This window comes from Delphinapterus leucas, chromosome 8 (genome assembly GCF_059928025.1).
Source record: "Delphinapterus leucas isolate spDelLeu-1000000601 "Yukka" chromosome 8, BTC_Dleu_Yukka2, whole genome shotgun sequence".
Classification (NCBI taxonomy): domain Eukaryota; kingdom Metazoa; phylum Chordata; class Mammalia; order Artiodactyla; family Monodontidae; genus Delphinapterus; species Delphinapterus leucas.
In genome coordinates, this window is record NC_143136.1 from 84,239,031 (window position 1) to 84,259,128 (window position 20,098).

At 35.9% G+C, this 20,098-nt stretch overlaps 1 pseudogene; it reads left to right on the forward strand.

Moving 5' to 3' along the window:
• Positions 1-2,165: 2,165 nt before the first annotated feature.
• Positions 2,166-3,451, forward strand: LOC149748584 (small ribosomal subunit protein uS17m pseudogene; annotated as a pseudogene).
• Positions 3,452-20,098: the final 16,647 nt, after the last annotated feature.

The following is a 20,098-nucleotide window of genomic DNA, read 5'->3' on the forward strand; positions in this document are numbered from 1 at the left end:
TTTCATTATACTATACATAGAAACTGTACATATAAGTAATAGATTAGAATCCATCTTCTTCCACTAACTCGCAAGGAATGCCCTCAAGGATCTGAGTATGAATGATTAGAGAGGACACATGGAGAGTATAATATTGAAATTTTCAGAGACTTACTTATTACTAGTGTTCACATTTAGCTTTTTAATGGTTTAAAATGCTATATGCATTTGTAAATAAAATTGATACAGATTTTCCTTTAAGAATCTCTAGCTGTAAAATAATAGACAATATATATAAATGGCAAAAAAATAAACAAAAAACAATCAAGCATCCGACCAAATACATATCTGCAATGTAGAGTAACTGAAGAAAAATTTCCATCGAGTTCAAATGCTATAGCTTCCTTTTTGTCACTGTTTCTTTCCGATGAAAAATGCTGTAGAATAATTTTATGTGTTTGGTTACATAAAAGAAGCAAAGATGGTTAATACTATACTTTTTCTTACAAAATGGATTCCATCTGCTTTTATTAAGGAGAATAGTTAGAGTAGAATGAGATACTTATTAATCTAGCTGGTCTAGGTAAGGTCTAGTTCACTTTAATTAAAAAGCTGAATTTCTAAGGAATTGCATGTATATAGACACACTGAGAGCACCTTACATTTTACGCTTAACCTTTTATTTTAATCCTGATGCTTTCAATATTGTTATTTTAAGTACATGTTAATAATATGCAAACTGATGCTTTGAAAATTGTCTGAGATGTGGTTAATGAAGAGAAACTGCACCAAAAATTGCATCCAAAATACGCAGTCCATGCAGATGTAATTTTTCTTGAACTACAGGATTTTGCAATAAACATCTTTCAGCTTGTTTGGATTTATTCTCTATTGTTTATAAGAAGTACCATCAGGCACTACTGCATGAAAGAACTACATATAGTAACAGGCAATCTTAGTTTAACAAGATTCTTTGGATAAAAATAGATTTCAGATCTACCTCCTGCCAGCGGAATGCAAATTCCGATGAAACTACACACTAGTGTTTTTCATAATTTAAAGTTCGTCACATGGTATAATGCACTTGCTCACTTTCCCCTGAGTTCTGTCAGAGGAGGCAGAGGGCTATGCCATTTTATGATCACTAGAGACCGAATGTTCTACAAGGTATTCTGGGAACTGTAGTTAACAGAGAACATTTTTCTTTCAAGTGCATTTGTTAAAACAATGCCCAAAAGAGACATGGTATTCCGGCGACTGTCAGTGTTTCTTTGATAAACGCTGCATTTTTCAAAAGGTCGTAACTAGCAATTTGGCCATTGTTAAATGGCACCATCTGTAGTTTAGCCTGCAGGTTTGCACAACCCGAGATGCTGTCACCCTTTTGGAAAGTCTGTCTTTCAAAGAACTCTTGTAAGCCTAGGTTAAGAAAGACATGAAGATAGTTGGTCTTTTCACTGATTTCATTTCAAGCTGAATTATCAAGCAAAAAGACGATGTGCTTGGAGTGCATGGGAATGACTGTTTATCTCACAATGGGTTATTTTACACTTCTCCTTGTTTTACTTCCACGTTATATTATTATTATTATATTATTATTATTTGGGAATGGGTGGGAAGGTTGCCAGGAAGGAGATAAGAAAATACTATGATTCTATCTTTTGCTAGAAGAAATAAGTATTCTTTGGATCATAGACTATACCAGGAGGCAGAAACTAAAATCTTGCAGGAGATAGGTGTTTATGGTAAATGGGACTCTGGCTACCCGGGGAGCTAAGGTAGCTAAAATGAACAACCTGTATACAGCTCTAGCAGCTGGCTGCCGTGCCCCTTGTTGCAAGCTGGCCTATATTTTTTCAAAAAAAGTCAGAATCATGGATTTTTCTTACAATATTAAATGTATCAAGTGCCTTAATTTTTAAACGTTGGCATCATGTTCAATTTTAAAATAAATTTGTTATTTGTGCAAGTCAAACAAAACACTTCTCTCAACCAGATTTGGCCAAGCCACCTCAATTTGAGACCTATGTTCTAATCTTGCATCTTCACACCAGTAAAGCACCAATGCCTTCTTAAAAATGAGCAATAAATGCAGAAAAGGTAAAACGTTAGAAAAAATAAAACTTGATATTTTTTGGTTCATCTGTTTCTGTGTTTCAAATGGACTGATTATATTGAAATTATTTTAATAACTTTCTCTCAACTTTTAAATTCCTTTTCAAAACATATTTCTGTAACTTGTGTGCTGACACTCTGACTTCATAGGTCATCAGTACTTTTCTATTTATTTTACAATTTTGTTTTGTTTTGTATTGTCTTTTTGAGGTAGACCAGAATTCATGCATCAGAAATGATCACGGAAGGAGCTGGGAGGTGACTGCCGGCCGCGTGCCACCGCTGCAGATGGAAGTAGATTCCGGGGCCGGAAGCGCCACAGCGTAGGGAGCTCTCCAGGTGAGCAAAGCCAAATAATGTCAATAGCTCGTTCATCCGTCCATGCCAAATGGGGGTCATGGGGAAGGTGATTGGGACAGCAATGCAAAAAACTGCTAAAGTGAGAGTGACCAGACTTGTTCTGGATCCCTATTTATTAAAGTATTTTAATAAGCGAAAAACCTACTTTGCCCACGAAGCTGTCCAGCAGTGCACCATTGGGGATACTGTGCTTCTCAAAGCTTTACCTGTCCCACGAACAAAGCATGCGAAGCATGAACTGGCTGAGATCATTTTCAAAGTTGGGTAAGTCATAAATCCAGTGACCGGAAAGGGCTGTGCTGGAATTGCCTACCTGGAGAGTTCAGTCGGTCTGGAAACCACCCACCTAACCAAAAACCTGGAAAAACTCCATCTCTCTTAGTGAAGGAGGATTAGAAGATGGAGTCAAAGGGAAGGATTTCTAAGTTTGCTTTATGGAAAAATTTTTCTAAGTTTCCTCACAAACCATTCAGTTTCTCTTCTGGTATTTATGAAATAGCTAAAAGTAAATAAAGTAAAGGCCTTGTTATATTTTTTCATTAAAAAGACATGATTAGGGAAGAATTAATATCATTAAACCTAAATAAAGCTAAGTAGCAAAATAATAAATGAATGTATATTTATTTGTGAGAAGGTTATTTTATAGAGAAAGCTTTGGAAATTGAACAAGAGAAAGTGATAGTTATTGGTAGATTTTTGTCTCAAAAGTAAGGTGATCTGTCTTTTTTAAGTACATACCAATACCCTAACTTTGGTTGCGTAAGTATCCAAATACAATAAAATGGGATTGTGTGGAAAACAGTCACAAAGAAGAACAACAGAATTTTGGAGAAGAATCAAAATGATGAGAAAATCTTGGTTTTTTTCTAAGAGAATTAATATGCATGTATACAGATGTGTAGGATCCCATTTTATATATGTTAAAAAGAAAGATAAAAGTATATCCAAGAGCATTCGTATTACGTTGAATATATACATCCAAATCAATGCATTTAGTGTTTACAGTTAATGTAAGGATTGCTATTAGCCTATATGTATTTAAGCTCTGCCTACAATTTTCCTAAATGTGCTCATTTTATTTGGAACAAATGTGCCATGCTAGCATATCAAATGATAAGCTATCTCATAAGAATCAGTTCCTAACTTAAAATTATTGGATATTTTAAAGATCCAAGTATGTCCCCTATCTGGCCTTTTAATAAATGCTTGTTGCCTTAATTTGTTTCCCTTAAAAATCTGGTGAAGGCTGAAAAGAAAAACAAAAAGTACATGTACTCTTCACTGAGGCAGAAAGAGCTCTAATCGTAAAGTTTCCGACCAGAACAGGGTCACCTACACTTAAATTTTCTGTAAACAAATAAGTGCTGAGATAGCAGATCAACTTCCTTAGTGCATTTTTCCCCTAGTAAAATCAGTTTGAGATAAATTGCAAAATAAATAAATGTCAAATAACAATTCCCATGACTAGTATTTGAACTGAATTTAATGATGATTATGAAGACAAAGCTGTGATAGGCCTCTGTGTAGAATGCTTAAAGGGGACAATCTGAAACGATTTTAACTTGCAACCATTTTAACAAATGAATATGTTTCCTAAATTGCCACATCAACCAACCCTGCTATCTAATTATGGCCAGCAAAAAGGACTACATATTAACTATTCCAAAGCGTAAGCCATTATTTTTGGTTGACATTCTTCAACGTTCAGTTAATAAACCTGAAAAGCATTTTGCTTATTGAATAGTCAAGGTTTCTGCTTTACAACTGATGGGTAATATAACAGGAAGTTGTACTGTTCCAAGTCTAAGGACTTTTCTCAGATTCTGTGGTCTTACAGGCCATCAATGCTTCCACCATTTTCCAGGATAAAATGATCATAGCTGCTTCTTAGAATAGAAATTTAAGACACCTATGACATATCGTTTCAAAATTATTTAGTAAGATAAAACATCAGTAAAAGTCCATTTTATATTCAGAAGGGTACAGTGGCCTCAGAGCATGTGTTCTTTAGCCCCACCTGGCTCGTTTTGAAAGCTTATGCCTCTGTACTGATCAACAAGTAGCAGGGCAGCACCCTTGAACTTGTCAGGGAAAACAATCTGAAATTCAACGATTATCAAAAAGAATTTTAGAGAAACAGTATGTAGAAGTATTTACGGAATAGATAGAAATAAAATTTCAAGGTTCTATTTATTTAGCTATTAAACTTTTCCTTTGTAAAGTTGTAAACCTGGCAACTTTAAATCAGTTTCCTGGTAGACTTGCATTTGTTGATATTCTGTCCACTTATTTTGAAGGAATATTTTAAAGGTTACTGTAAAATGTGAAGAAGCATTTGCTATCTACTGTATATCATACAATCATCTCTATTTAACAGCCATGGGGGAGATTTCTCTTTGCCTGGAGGATACGTTATTTTTTACCTAACCAACACTAATTGCATTTCCCTTTTTGCATTTGCCACAAAAATGCTCAGAGCCATATTTATGGTCCACTTCTAGGAAATGTATAAGGCTTCAGAACTCTTCTCTACTTTAACCTTATTTCAGGCATCAACTCCCTCTCTTAAACTTTGCCTTAATTCCTTCACCTAGTCTTAGGGTATTCATCTGGTTGTTTTGAATCTTGGGAGGCTGCCATGATTGCAATTTTGAACACTGAAGTTATGAAAATTAGTTCATAAAATTTTCCCTTTGCCATACCAGTTTTTGGAGACTATGGATTAAACAAGGAATCACCACACACCTTTATAAAGTCCAGGGTTTTTTTTCTAAAATAGTTCAATATGTTTTTCAATCATTAGTTAGACCTGCTCAAAAATTCATAAGAACACAAAGATAGCCCCTTAATTGAAGCAAAGGAATAAGACAGTTTTTGCACAAACCTATAAAAAGTGAGACATTAAAATAACTAAGTTTTAGGGTCCTATTTTTGTATTTCATGTAGTCCCAAACATACTGTGGCAAATAATTGCTTAATGGGTTATTGTGTTTTTTGGCATAGATGCTCTTCCTTTGCAACTGGTTAGGAGACATCTCCAATGAAATATTCCAGTCTCTCACATCACATTCAGGATGCCCCCAAACTAACCTTATTGTCTTTGGCATCTCTTTTCCAGCTGCTCTCCTATATTGTTACCACTAAATATGGAACAACAAAGAAACATTTAACTTTTGCCTTTCATTACCCATTTAGCCAACCAGTTCTACACACTGATTCTGAGTCTCCAAAGCCACCACTCTTCTCTTTTTATTTTTAATATCAGCACTCTACTCTGGGCCATGCCTACATTTGCTTGGTGTTTTAACAAATTTACATTTTTTGTTTTGTATCAAGGAAAGGAATCCCTCTCAAATGAGCTCAAACCAAAAGGGGTGGGCAGCCATTTAAAGCTACAGAGAGGTATTCTGGGCACTGAGGAAAAGGGAACTCAGAGCTTGTTACAGCACTGGGTTCTTGGACTCTTTAATCCATAGACATTGATAAGAGGCCAGACTAGAAATTCAGGAAAGACTTTATTGGGACTCGTGATGCAGCACGAGGGAGTGAGAACAAGTAACAGGTGCACTTGCTTGCTCACCAAGTGGGGGCGACCTGGTTCCTTAAATGGGGTGAGGGTACAGGCAGATCGGTGGGTTGGGCCGGATGAGTGGCTTAGGTGGTCTGCCCATGCCCTTGGTGGTGCTGTGTGCAGGGATCATGGGCAGTGCCCTGCTTTTCCTTCTGCCAAATCAGAAGTGGCAGTTGGGTTTTGACCTTTTTGTATTTTATTGTTCATGATTTGCCTCAGTTGGGCATGCATGTGGTTATTTTTAGTCCCTCATAGTTTCTTAGTATTTTGTTACTTGAGAGACATGTGTCCAGGTGAAGCACTTCAGCAAAGGGTTCCAGGTCCCAGTCTGTCTCAGGCTCACTATGGGCAGGACCTGAGGCAGTAATGAGGAACATCACTGCTTCCTTTAGGTTTTCTCTTTCTTATCTTTCTCTTAATTGGTGTCCACAAATTCTCTATTTTCATTTCACTATGCTTAAGGCTTCACAGTGCTCTGCCCTAGCCTTGAGTCTGTGTGACTTTTTAGCTTATCATTATAAAAATTCTCTCAGTCTTTTAGTTAAAATTCCCAAGGTAAGAAATTTAATTGAGCTAGCTCAAACATCCCAAGTTCCTGTCCAGCCTATAGTTACCCCCTAAAAGTGACAGATTCAGAGTCCACCCATCTTTATCCAAGCAGTGGTACCATGGTTGAGGAGACCTCACTCAGCAGATTTTGTGGGTGGAGATGAGGTTACATGAAAAGGAGTACAGAGAGTAGGGAATTATAGACAATTCTAATACCATTTACCATGTCTATCAGTGTATATATGCACAGTGTTTATCAACTCCATATTTTTCACTGTAGTCCAATATAGAACCTGCTAAACACACAGTTTTGAGCAAAAATACTCCCTTGTTTTGATTCATCTGATTCACTTGGTTTCCCTTATAAACACTCTGTCAGGTGTGATGCAGTTATAAACTGCTCCCAAATTCCAGTGGCTTATAACAGGTATGTATTTCCTACTCACTTCACACATGATGGTTGTCTAGTGCTCCAAGGGTCTTCCTATATCAGACACATGCTGAGGGAGCATCTGCCATTTGTGGTATACTATTCTTATGGCAGAGAAAAAAAGGCAAGGGAGCTGGCACAAATGTGTGATGGCTCTTAAATCTTCTGCTTAGATGTGTTGCATGTTACTTCTGCTCACATTACATTGGCCAAACCATATTACATGGCCAAACCCAGCATTGCTGTGGTAGGGATATGCACCCCTCTCATTGACAGGGTATAGCACGTCACCTGGTGGTGGATAAATTTGTATAATCCTTTACAGGATAGGGTGGAAGCAAGAAATTGAGCACAATAATACAACTTACCACAAATACTATAGTGACTCAAGATGTACGCTAAAAATGTTCAACTCCTTATTCCAGTGGTTTTCGAAATATTGCATCAATCCCTGAGGTGTCAATCTTGGACATGTGGTGATGTCAAGAGAAATTGAGAGGGGCTAGGTTCTGGATGCCACTCTCTCCCCCCACCATAGTAGCTCTGCTTTTACCTGTTCTATGTATCAGAGACTTGTGTAAGATTTATTTTGGGGGAAAAAATACTAGAATTTTTTTTTTTTACTTCTGGTAAAATATTTAAAATCATTTTCTTTGTTTGACAATCAAGATTTTCTTTCATAAAACACCAATCTGGTTTTCAAAATTTGTCTTCCCTTTCCCCTTCCATTCACTTTACACTTCCATCTAACCTAACTATTCATATTTTTTTATATAACACCCTTTTATTCTTCCTTGACTTTCTTTCACATAGACTATACCCTCTTTTAACATAACCCTTTCATTCCACCATCAATGCTTTGCAATCCTATCTATAATTTGCTAAGGCTGCCATTACAAAGTACCACAGACTAGAGGACTTAAACAACAGAAATGTATTATCTCACAGTCTGGGAGGTTAGAAGTCTGAGATCAAGGTGACGGCAGAGTTGACATCTTCTAAGGCCTCTCTCCTTTTCTTGTGGATGGCCATCTTTGTCTTTCTCCAGTATCTTCACATGTTCTTCCCTCTGTGTGTATCTGTGGCCTAATATTCTCCTCATATAAAGACACTAGTCATACTGGTTTAGGGCCTGTCCACATGACCTCATTTTACTTTAGTTATCTCTTTAAAGGCCCTATTTCCAAATGCCATCTCTTTCTTTTCAAAATTTAGAAAAAAAATTATTGCGATATAATTGGCATGTAGCACTGCATAAGCTGAAGGTGTACAATGTATTGATTTGGTGCATTTATATATTGCAATATGGTTCCATCATAGCATGGCTAACACCTCTATCACTTCCCATACTTTACATATCTATTTTTGTGGTGAGAACAATTAAGATCTAGTCTCTTAGCAACTTTGAAGTTTATAATTCAGTGTTGTTGACCATAATCAATACACTGTGCATTAGATCTTCAGGATTGATTTATCTACTTGTTGCAAATACTGTCACATTCTGAGGCACTGGGGGTTAGGGTTTCAGCATGTGAATTGTGGGGCAGGACACAATTCAGCCATAACACTCTCTTTCAGATTTTGATGAAAATACCAGCTCAACTCTTGTAGAAAATACTAATTCAAATCTTGTTGAATTTTGGAAATATAATAGATTCATCATAAGTCTATTGCATAAAATAGGAGAAAGATAGGTAATATTTTTAATACCTTTTGATAGCTAATTAATTACCTCAAACAGGTAATCTTCATCAATCATGTAAGACTTCACTCTGTGATTGGGCACCTGTCTCTCTTTTAGCTCAGTGACCATGTCGCTGAAGAGGCCTTTTCTGGCCACAGCTAAGATTCTTACCTGATTGCTCCCTCACATTTCACTTTACTTATAATAATGTGTCCTTTTATTTCTTGCTTTACTTGTTTACTGCATTTCTCCATCACTCTATTTTGAATATCAACCAGTCAAAGGGCTTGTGTGCCCCGTACACCAACCATAGAGTCAGCTCTTCCAAGCCAGTGCGGGGCACATTGTAGGGACTTAATGACTCTCTCTTGAGGGAATAAATGGAGGGGAAGTAGCGTCAGATATCAAAAAGTGAGACAGTAGTCAAATAAGCAAAAATTGGGCTGTCAAAGGAACAATTCAACAGTGCAGGTAATTCAATAATTCATAATAAATTCTAATTATCAATGTAATATAAAACAGTATTTGGGGGAACAATAATGTTTTTATTTCAAAAGGTCATTGAACAATCACTAAGCTGGTAGGGAGCTGATTATAATTTAAATAGGATAATTAGGAATGAGTTATCGTATGGTCTATAAACACTTTCATATCCATGAGAAAAAAATAACAAAAATAATGTCTACTTTCCATATATAACTGTAATTAAACATTAAAGTTTTTTCTCTATTTATTTAAAGTATATGTTCACCCTCCAAAAGAGTTTCTTGAATATAATGACAATATATACATATATTATCATTAGGTGTACTTATCTAAATGTATCCTTGTCTCTATATGTACATACAGATGTCATTATAAGTATCATTAAAATAATACACTGTCCATTCTATAAGTCTAACAAATAGGGGTATCACAGTAAAGTTTTGGGAAGAAAACTCATGCCTTTAATCCCATATCCTTTTCATGAATCTAGCCCATTGATGCAAAATATTAAACCATTGAACAAGAAAATAGATTCTATGCAAGAAGTAGTTTCTTTGGAGGTAGGAAATGTGTAGTACTGAAGACTAGATTGTCTGAGGATAAATTCAAAATAACCACTGAAGAAATAACATGAGGATTTAATTCTTTCCCAAGGGAAATTGTAAAGAAGAGCAAATGATTTCATGCTAACCTAAAAGCTAATGAGCGTTAACTGTGGAATAAAAATTTCTAAAAGCTTATTATACATGTAATCTTTTGGCTGTTTTCCTTTATCAAAATAGCTGCTGAAATTGTAAGGGGATTTGTATATATCTTTATATTCTGCTTCAGATATTTTTTGTTGGTTGTAAAGAATTTTGCAAACTATGTGTGTGAATGTCTTTTTGAATTGCTCATTGACACAAACCTCCCTTTTCTTTCTGGGTATGATAAAATAAATCTCCAATAAGAACAAAAATGAACTTAGCAACAGGTGAAAAGCAAAGGCAAGTGTCATTTCAACAATATAAATACCTTATTTCTTTCTATTTAAACATCCTATATGTGGCTTTTGCTCTTTTCTCCCTTCTAGTTCACATATTCAGGTGATAGAAGTAAATGTTATCATAGTTTCAAAAAGCAAATAAAATTATTTGACTAAATTTGAAATTTAAGTTTCAGTAAAGTGACAATAATTATTATCTTACTCCATGCCCTTATTTGGCACTGTTCTAATGATTTAGACGCTTTTTCAAATTTATGTGCAGTATATGCCAGTAGGTGGTGGTAGTATTTTCCACAAGACTACAATGCTATTATTAAATAACCCCCAAAATAGAGATCATTTTTCTGATCGTCAGATATTCCTAGAGCAATATAGAGACTTCAGAGATTATCTTTCCCAAGTTGTGCTACCAGATTCTGTTTAAAAGCAAAACTAGGCATTTTAACCGGTGTATCAGATTTTTGGAGGTGAAGGGGGAAGCCTCTAATAAATTTGGGAGGCTACGGATTTAATTCCACAGCATGAACCATTACATTTTTCTTTTCTAACAGATGCCAGCCATTAAATTGAAAAATTGAAATTGAAGATATAAAAAGTGAGGTATGTGTATCCAGCTAGTGAGTGATTTTAACCAGATTTTCTCCTTCATCATGGCTCATTTGCATTGTGAATACTCTGAAAAAGACAGCTTTTGTGGACTCTGCTGTGTTTGTTGCTCCTACAATGTAATGCTATTCAAAGGGTCTGATTGTGTATTCAGATATCACATACATATTGCCCTGGGTCTGGGATTTCCTGTTACTCTGAATGATAAAGATTCTTTCCTATTTAAAGTACAATTCACCCATTGTGTCTACATATATGAAAGGGCACCTCTGTGGGATATACATAAGCAGGGGAAGAGATGGAGAACTGAGGGGATGCAGTAATTTGGCAGATTATTGGGGGAGAAAAGGTACTTTTAGTAAGAGGGACAAGAGAGGTGAACACTAGAGATCATCCCATAAAGGAACCGACATCAGTTTGAGAAGGGTTGGTTTGGAAAGTGATCTAGAATTTATGACCTTCTGAACTGCATTTTTTTTTTTTTTTTTTTTTTGAGGTACGCAGGCCTCTCACTGTTGTGGCCTCTCCCGTTGCGGAGCACAGGCTCCGGACGCGCAGGCTCAGCGGCCATGGCTCACGTGCCTAGCCGCTCCGTGGCATGTGGGATCTTCCCGGACCGGGACACGAACCCATGTCCCCTGCATCGGCAGGCAGACTCCCAACCACTGCGCCACCAGGGAAGCCCTGAACTGCATTTTCAAAGAGTTTTTCTGACCTTAATTTAATCCAGTTTTCAGGAATCTAAAATACCCCTTCCAGTTCTCTGTCCAATTTTATTTTTAGAAATCAGGAACTGGAAGAATGTACAGAGAATGATTCACATTTAGAAAGCCAAGATCTCTTTAAATTTGGATATGAAGATAGGAGGACAGTAGTTTAGAACCATGTTACTCTCCAAGTCTGGCCCTGGGACTGGCAGCTTTGGCATCACCTCGGAGCTTCTCAGAAAGGCAGAATCTCAGGCCCTGCCTCCCCCAAGATCTACTAAATCAGAATCTGCACTTTCACAGGATCCCATGGGGATTTGTTTTCACACCAAAGTTCGAGAAGCACTGATTTAGAAGATTCCTAGTTAATGAAACTACTTATTTTTTTCATAGGGTGGAGAAAGCAAAGCTTTGAGTAGTCTTTGTATACATTTCAGAGTCTCAACAGAATATCGCATCTAGAGCAGGAACTTCAGTCACTCAAGGTCTTGATTTTCCTATCTTAACTCTATTTGTGGATTCTTTTATACTGTAATAAAGGATTAAAAATAAAAACTGAACAGATGGCCAAACAGAAGAAAAAAAATCAGGAGGGTGCTGCAATTTTAGGGATGACTGAATCTTAAAGATCATTTAGGGCTTCCCTGGTGGCGCAGTGGTTGAGAGTCCGCCTGCCGGTGCAGGGGACACGGGTTCGTGCCCAGGTCCGGGAAGATCCCACATGCCGCGGAGCGGCTGGGCCCGTGAGCCATGGCCGCTGAGCTTGCGCGTCCGGAGCCTGTGCTCCGCAACGGGAGAGGCCACAACAGTGAGAGGCCCGCGTACCTCAAAAAAAAGAAAAAAAAAAAGATCATTTAATTTCTCGGTTCCCCTGTATAGGCAGCCAGTGGCAATGTCCTTACATATTATGCTTCCATCAGGACTTGGTGACTAAAGTGTCTTGAAAAGCTTTGCACATAAAAACTGGTGTTGCAGCTCTTTTGAAGCCAAGAGGAAAAAAAAAAAAGCACCAAAATTTTGGAAATGTCCGTTAAGGGCAGCAGAATGGAAGCAGAATGAAGCATGTGAGCTCCAGTTAGTTTTCAATTGTTCTACAAGGTTTCCTGTTAAAATGAGTCTCGAAGTGTTTGAAATATATTAGAAGCATTTTAAAATAGATTAGTCAGTTATTACTGTTCAAAATGCCCATCTTTTTTAAAAAAGTGAAAATAACCCATTGTTATTGTATCCATTCCCAATCATAAACCTTTTGAACAAAAGAAATTCAATAATGACTGTATTCCAGTTTCAATACCCTACATGCCATGAGTGCCTCCCCACAATTATGCTAAATAGAGATTAACACAATTTTAAAAGTTATGGAATTTATATAGTTCATTAATTCATAATTACTCATTAGCAATAAAGCTTAATCCAAAACTATTTAGCCTAAGGTATCAAAAGAGATTTTAACAATAAATTGGATCACAGTATTATAAAGTATATTCTAGGACCCAGTGTGAGACATTCCAGGTAGAGTAGATATGCAAATAGTTTGCCTGTTGCCTTCATTTTGGCCAGAATATTTGCAGTGACATCCAATTCTGATTCCAGTTTTACATTCATCCACCTTCAATGGCAGAGAGCTACTTTTTAAAATGGATTTGAGACTTTGGGAGTGATTCAATCAGTTCTTTTACTAAGGGAAAAAAACTGTTGCTAATCAAAAGAGTCATTAGTACTGGCTGTTGTTACTACAGGCTCTTCCTTATGGGTTTCTTCAGTTGTCACCAGCATAGGGCTGGTGCCAACACCAGCCCAGACAATCTCTCCTGCTTCCGCTACAGTGAATCTTTGCAAATAGTCTGTCTATGAAGAAACCCTTCTGTAGATATCAAATTTTGAATATGGTATGAGTTTCGTTTTGAGACCCTGACAGATTCAGGACTATATAAAAGTAATTTAAAATTTAAATATATATTTAAACCAAAGGAATTGAGCTGTTTGTCAACTAGCTTGTTAGTAGCAGACCTGTATAGAAACACCATGATTTATAATACTCTTTCTCTCTATATCAAGTGGGAGATTAGATGCAGAAATAATCAGTTCCTGAACATTTTTTCCCCTCAGTGCATTCAAAGAGCATCAGTCTGTGTATTTGGAGGTTATACCCTGCCCCAGGTCTCTTTCCTCTAAAAGGTATTCAATGGTCCAAAGCCAGACCGGGCACACTGTCCCCCTGAAATAAGGAAGCACAGTTTTCCTTACTGTTATCACCTTAAATTTGACTTAAATGTAGTTCCTGAAACACATTCAGTACCAACCAGTGACTTTTCATGTCTCTGCACCTTTTCCTACTTTTTAAAAGTATGCTATAGACATAAAGGAATGAGAAGGTGAGATCAGGTTACTTTCACAAAAGCACACGTGATATCATTGATGAAATATTATTCAGACCGCCAGTTTTTACTTTAATATAATTGTTTATATATGCCATGTAATAAGCCCTTCAATAAACTAAATGTGGGATTAAAAAAATCAGTTGTCTACATGAGGTATCTGCTCATCTAATACATATACACACATAAATACATATATATTTACATACATATTACCTACATTCACACATGTATATGTTCGTTCTGTCATCCATCATGCATTTATTGAGATACGTTACAGCCCTACACTAAGTTCTCTGTGTTGATGTGGGCAGCAAACCTCCATTTACAAAAGCCTGGAAAGGCAGACATAACAATGTACCTTTGGAAACTAGAGCAGGAGGAAGAGTACATTAGGTCCTAAGTAAACACTTGATGGTTAGTTCAGCAAAATTACTAGTAGTGAGCTTGCCCAGAAGCACTGCTTATCAATCCAACATTTTATCTTCATTATTTCCCATCTTAAATTCATGTTGGTGTTCAAGACGACTTTCTTTAAACGTAAATATCCAGAGAGATGATTAAACATCATCAGCTAACACTTCTCAGGATTCTCCAACCACAAGGTAAGGAGAACCTGTGGTGATACAGTACCAGATAATGCCACAGACAGGGGACAGAGTTGGTAGGAAATGAAGGTAAATAGCCACTAAGTCAAACTTGACTTTTCTCATAGGATAGCCTGGGCCCAGGGCTGTGAACATTTTCCACCCTATTTGGAAGTTTTCTTGAAAACCCTCCTTACATGACTGTGATGCTCACTTTAAACTTCTGACTTGATAAAAATAGTATCCTTCCTCTGTTTTTTAATCTCACACTGAGGAGGTAACCTGCACCTCAGGGGTAGTCGCAGGGGTGTCCTCTCTAGGCAGAGTGAGTGGGGTCTGTCCCTGAACCCCTGGAGCAGGAATTGGCATCTGCAAAGGAAGTGTAGGAGGCCTGGGGGTGGAATCACAAGATCGTGAGTCAGGTAGGCAGGCATGAAAAGTCACTGTGCAGGAAACAAAAAAGTCATAGAACTGGGTGTTTGTGCAGCATGCTGTGTGGGAGTAGGAGAAAAGGATCTTTTTTCTGGGTCAGGAACCAAATTGAACACGTTTGCAAAGACCAGTTAAGTCATCTGACGTCAAGAAGTTGCTGCTGCTTTTGGGGCCCAGTTGCCTTTTCACACACGGTTTAACTTATACTCTGTTTTGGGGTGGAGAAATAATAAACTAGGGTTGAACAAAAAATTTCCTCTTCCTCTCTATCTGCACATGTTGACTCCGTTCTCAGCCCTTGCCCCTTTGGATGAACTAACTACACTTTCTTTCCTTTTCCACTTTTTTTTTCTCCTAAAAGAAGAACGTGTTGATCTTAATGGAAGAATGTTACATCAAGATCACAGATTCAGAGAATAATTAGAAGGTGTCTTTACTAATCATCCCTGTGTCTGGGGAGGTATCAATCAATGGTCTCATTCTGAGACTTGAGAATGCAGTTTATTTTTCCAGAATTATGCAAGCATGTGAGAATTAGTGATTATACACTATGGTCATTTAAACATTTTCTTTCTTCCACAATAGAGTTATATTTGCTTAAACCAGGAAACGTGATGTTGACAAAAAACGAAACAAAACAAATTTCACTTGTGTGAAGGAAAGACATTTTATTAATGATAATCATTTGAGTGTACTATGGGTTTTTTTTTTAGTTTTTATTTTTGATTCACTTCGATATCATGTGGCCATAAGTATAAGGACTCCTTAAAAACCATGTCTAAAATATATGTTTTTCTCCTCGATTATAAAAGTTCTGAATTCTGATTATGGACATTTGAAAAATATAAAAAGAAAAAAAAAAAAAGAGTAGCCCCAAATCCTACTACTGAAAAAAAAGTCACTATTGGGTTATAGTTTGATTGATTTTTTTCAAGTTTTTTTTTTTTAATTTTATATATCTATGTAACTGTTTAAACCCAAAGCACATTATTGTGTACGTAAAATGGTATTAGGCTATATTCTAATTTAACTGTTTTTACATAACTTTTTTTCCATTTTAACATATTTTTAGTTGAGTTCATAGTATTCTATTATGGAGCCCTATGCATGAGCCTGACTACAACCAGTCACAACATTTATAAATCAGCATTCAGTTTTCCCAGTGGTTTAACTAGTGTAAATAATGCTGCAATAAACATGTTCATGGTGAATCTTTGTTTGCATTTCTGACAATTTTTTAAGATAAATTTCTGGAAGTAGAATTAATGTGATATACAAATTTAGGCATAACAATTTTTACATTTTAAATCAATTTTTCCAATGATTTCTACCTTTCCATAAAGTTTATGAAAATGTATATGCCTATCAGTAGTTTAGGAGAGGTCTTTCCCAGAAAAATACATTTTTGTTTAAAAAATGTATTTGATTTAAGAGTATTGGATTGCTGACGAGAATAATTTTTGAAATAATACATTGGTTAACTCTCTTATTTTGTGAATCTCATTTATTTTGTTCAATATTTTAGTGGAGAGTGGTCTTTCTTATTGGACTCAACAAGCTTTTTATAAAATTAGAGTTAACACCACAGGTCTATTATATAATTTGTAAAATTTTCCTTAGTTTTTGTTTACTTTAGAACTTTAATATATTACTATATAAAACTTTAATATATTATATTTAGAAATTCCATTTAATGTTATAAAGTTTCTTAGCTTCTCATTTGTGAATTCCTCCATTGTTTAGAAATTTAGAAAGATTCTACATATCACTGATTTCATATTCATCTAAAATACTTCTATTTAATATTTTAAATTAACATTTTAAGCAACAGGGAAATAATTTTAACATTGGATAAAGACAAATGTTTCTTATCTAGAAACATTTAACTGATGTTTCAGCATCATTTAGTAAGAATTCTTGCGAGAAACTATTGAATCATGATGTCAGTTCAATAATACTCCAAATTCTTTTTTTAAAAAAATTTTTTCTAAGTTACAAATCTGATATTTTTGTCTGTTTATTAGTTTTACAGCAATCCACACTTTTAAGTATGAAAGCTGAATAATACATTTTAATATTTTGTAGCTCAAGTGTCCACCAACCCTTTTTTTTTAGAAGTGTCATGTGTGGCTCATCCCACTTAATTACAGTGTGCATTTTTTGTTTACAGAGCATCTACTTAGCCTTTTGGTTTTAAATTAGGTTTTTTTTTCAGATTTTTCTTTATTTTGGGGGGTTGATATATTCTACTATGAACAAATGTGTAACTAATACAAATTTCAAGACTAAACTTTAGAAATACACGTCAGTGAAGTTATGTGCCCATTGTCACTCAACAGGCCAGTAAATTATAGATCTGGAATCAGACCTCATGTTATTACAAATTTCCAGCCTGATGCTTAACCCACTGAAACTCCTAGCTGTATTGTTTATAGGCTGAAAAAAGGCCCGCTGTGGGACTCCTGGCTCACAAGGAGCTTTTTCCTACATGCTGTGGAAAACCTCCCTATTGGCTTGTAATAGTTTCTTAAAGCCTCCATCCCAGAGAGAGAAGGAGCTCAGGACAATACACTTACCATGCCATCTTATCTTTGTGAATTAGAAAATAAAATAATGTTTGAAATCTCTATTTCTATTGTTATAGAAATAATCTCTTTGGGGATATGTTGGGGTTGAAAAGGGCAGGTTCCTGGAATGTTATGGGGGCCTAATGATATGTCTGTGATATAAAGCAGTTTCTGATATTTTCCAAATGGATTATTGTTCATGTTTAAGTGATTACTGCAGTGATTTAGGCCAAACTAAATATTCTCTTTCCATGGTTTACTTCAACTCATTCTAATCCCTCTTCAGACGAACTTGTCCAATTTTGATTTTTATTTTCTCGTGTGGGTATTTGATCATGTGGGCAAAATTTACGGGGTGAAAAGAGTGTGAAAACTGAACAAAACAAACCCCCCAAAACCCCAGTAACATGTGGTTGGTAGGAGGTGGAGGACAGGAATGATTGCAAGTGTTCTAAGAGAAAAATTACACATTGACTAGGCATCAGAAATCATTTTTTGCCAATAAAAATTTCTGAAACTGTGGAATCATATCTAAAAGAAATGACTGAAACCTCTTGTCTGAGCCACTTACAATTGCACCTAATAAAGCTTTTGAGAACTCTATACTGTTAGTAAGAGATGATGACCTAATAAGTCCAGTTCATTGATTCTATGATAATCTTGGCAAAACCTACTTATGGAATAACTTCATAATCAAATCTAAGATACCCTGCAAGCACTATATAAATTTATGTCTCCAATTTTTAGATGACTACTTAGATGCATTCTTGTATTCATAAAAATACTTTTTTTCCCTCACAAAAGAATGTGTTCATCTATTACAGGGTAAAGAAGCGATTTGAAAAATAAAATACAAACACAAAACAGTGATTTATCAAAATATAATATCCAACAGCCCTGATGCTTGTTTCTAGCTGTTGGTGTGGTTATCTCAAGACCAAAGAACTATGTTAGAGAACCAGTTATTATTTTATCAAAATGAAAATGAAGAAGGAGGAAGAAAACATTCCAAGCTGACAAGCTGCATGTCCCATTTCAAAGTGATGTGATTTAAAACAGCTTATCTATTAAGCACTCAAATCATACTTTACAAGCAAATAACCAATTCTACCTTGGCTTTAGCATTGCCTCTGGCACCTTTATAGAATGAATATCTGAACAAAACTATAAGAGTTTCCATTCTGGTGCCTGGAAAACTTATTAACTATTTCATATTCAAGGATGTTCAAACTTTTTAACTTTTCCCAATGTGAAAAGTTAGTGCTAACGCTTGATACTGATCTGATTGACTGAACCTTGTGTAGTTACTACAAAAGGCTAAGTTGGCAGCTCTCTCCTTTTACCAAATATTGATTCCCTTTCTAAATCCTTTCATGTTCTAAATTAATTTGGGGATTTCCACCTTGACTTATTTACTTGCAATGAGAAATGACATGCAGGAACTCTCCTGTTAACTTAGCACGTGGGACAGAATTTGGTTTCTGTAATGGTAAGCACAGAGCCCTATAGACAGCTTCTAAGCGGTGAGAGGAAAGGAGATTGGAAGGAAGAACTGAAGATATTTTTCTCCTATGAATTAACACAAATACAGATTTATAGCCTACACATGTGTTTTGTTTTTTACTGATGGTTGTAACTAGGGACACCTGTAAGACAGAGCCAAAGGGGAAGAATTAAAAATAAATGGAAGAAAAACACAATAATAAGCTGCATTTCAGAGCTTGATTTGAAGCCTGGTATGTGAGACTCTAAAATTCCCCTTTCCTGGAAAATGTTTTATCATTTAGCTTATGTAATTTAGCATACCGTATGAAGGCTGAAATATGACAACATTTTTTTTAAAAAGATTCTTGCAGTATTTCCAACAGAAATGTTGAGCTAAGTATAGAATTTGTGGGATCAGTTAGCTTATAAATAATGATCCTTTATGCTGGCATTGGGAAATCCCTGTTCCCACAGCTAGTTCAATAAAGCAATTAATATCAATAAATGCTGAAGAAAGCAAATCTCTATTCACTTTTGCCTGGATTAGTTAACATGAGAAAAATCCTATCCCTATCCTGGAGTATTTAACCTTCTCAGAGGAAGACATTCTAATGAAAGGTAAATAAAGTATGTTTTTAACATATGCTCCTCTTGTACTGTGCTGTCTGCTTACTATAAGATGGTTGACCTTTCTGCCCTCTCTAGAAAGTTCAATGTGGTTTTCTATTTGGATTAGGCTCTTGTAAAAACTTGTGTTTCAATACACCTTAGCATTTTCTTCTACTATCCCTAAATTTACTTGTTATTTGGATGAATTTCATTAAAAGAAACACAACTTCCATAATTCAGATATAATGCTTCTTTTCTACTGCATAATGCTTGTGCATTTCATATAGAATAGCTCACGTGTACTTCGAATTCACATAGGATATTCGAGAGAAAGAAATTTTTCTGTGACATGGCATGTTTTAGTGAAACTCTTAAAAAGAATCTACACAGTGGGAAAAAAAAATGCTTTGTCAAGGTGATGGTGAAGTTTCATTGACCACATTGATAGAGATTTGCGCATTCAGACTTTCACAGATCAGCGTTCAGTAAACCAATGTCACGGAACAGCCCTGAACTTTCATTACATTTGGCTAGATTATTTAAGATTTCACACATGAGCAGCAAAAAG